The sequence below is a fragment of the Lissotriton helveticus genome, chromosome 10 (genome assembly GCF_964261635.1).
Source record: "Lissotriton helveticus chromosome 10, aLisHel1.1, whole genome shotgun sequence".
NCBI classification, from domain to species: Eukaryota; Metazoa; Chordata; class Amphibia; order Caudata; family Salamandridae; genus Lissotriton; species Lissotriton helveticus.
In genome coordinates, this window is record NC_136071.1 from 1,103,028,226 (window position 1) to 1,103,029,753 (window position 1,528).

A 1,528-nucleotide genomic window follows, 5' to 3' on the forward strand; every position below is an offset into this window, starting at 1 on the left:
TGGAATAGTAATTGTTACCCCTAAGCATTCCAACACTTTCCCTACTGTTGCACTTTCTGGAGTGGGGATGGTAATTTTTACCCCTACGCTATCCAACACTTTCTCTACTGTTGCACTCTCTGCAGTGGGAATAGTAATTTTTACCCCTACGCTATCCAACAATTTCCCTACTGTTGCACACTCTGTGGAGTAGAAATTGTTACCCCTACGCTATCCAACACTTTCCCTACTGTTGCAAGCACTGGAGTTGGAATAGTAATTGTTACCCCTACGCTATCCAACACTTTCCCTACTGTTGCACTCTCTGGAGTGGGAATAGTAATTTTTACCCCTACGCTATCCTACACTTTCCCTACTGTTGCATTCTCTATAGTTGGAATAGTAATTGTTACCCCTACGCTATTCAACACTTTCCCTACTGTTGCACTCTCTGGAGTTGAAATAGTAATTTTTACCCCTACGCTATCCAACACTTTCCCTACTGTTGCACTCTCTGGAGTGGGAATAGTAATTTTTACCCCTACACTATCCAACACTTTCCCTACTGTTGCATTCTCTGGAGTTAGAATAGTAATTGTTACCCCTACGCTATCTAACACTTTCCCTACTGTTGCACTCTTTGGAGTGGGAATAGTAATTTTTACCCCTACGCTATCCAACACTTTCCCTACTGTTGCACTCTCTGGAGTGGGAATAGTAATTTTTACCCCTACGCTATCCAACACTTTCCCTACTGTTGCACTCTCTGGAGTTGGAATAGTAATTTTTACCCCTACGCTATCCAACACTTTCCCTACTGTTGCACTCTCTGGAGTGGGAATAGTAATTTTTACCCCTACGCTATCCAACATTTTCCCTACTGTTGCATTCTCTGGAGTTGGAATAGTAATTGTTACCCCTACGCTATCCAACACTTTCCCTACTGTTGCACGCTCTGGAGTTGGAATAGTAATTGTTACCCCTACGCAATCCAACACTTTCCCTACTGTTGCGCTCTCTGGAATTGGAATATTAATTGTTACCCCTAAGCATTCCAACACTTTCCCTACTGTTGCACTTTCTGGAGTGGGGATGGTAATTTTTACCCCTACGCTATCCAACACTTTCCCTACTGTTGCACTCTCTGGAGTGGGAATAGTAATTTTTACCCCTACGCTATCCAACAATTTCCCTACTGTTGCACACTCTGTGGAGTAGAAATTGTTACCCCTACGCTATCCAACACTTTCCCTACTGTTGCACGCTCTGGAGTTGGAATAGTAATTGTTACACCTACGCTATCCAACACTTTCCCTACTGTTGCACTCTCTGGAGTGGGAATAGTAATTTTTACCCCTACGCTATCCAACACTTTCCCTACTGTTGCATTCTCTATAGTTGGAATAGTAATTGTTACCCCTACGCTATTCAACACTTTCCCTACTGTTGCACTCTCTGGAGTTGAAATAGTAATTTTACCCCTACGCTATCCAACACTTTCCCTACTGTTGCACTCTCTGGAGTGGGAATAGTAATTTTTACCCCTACA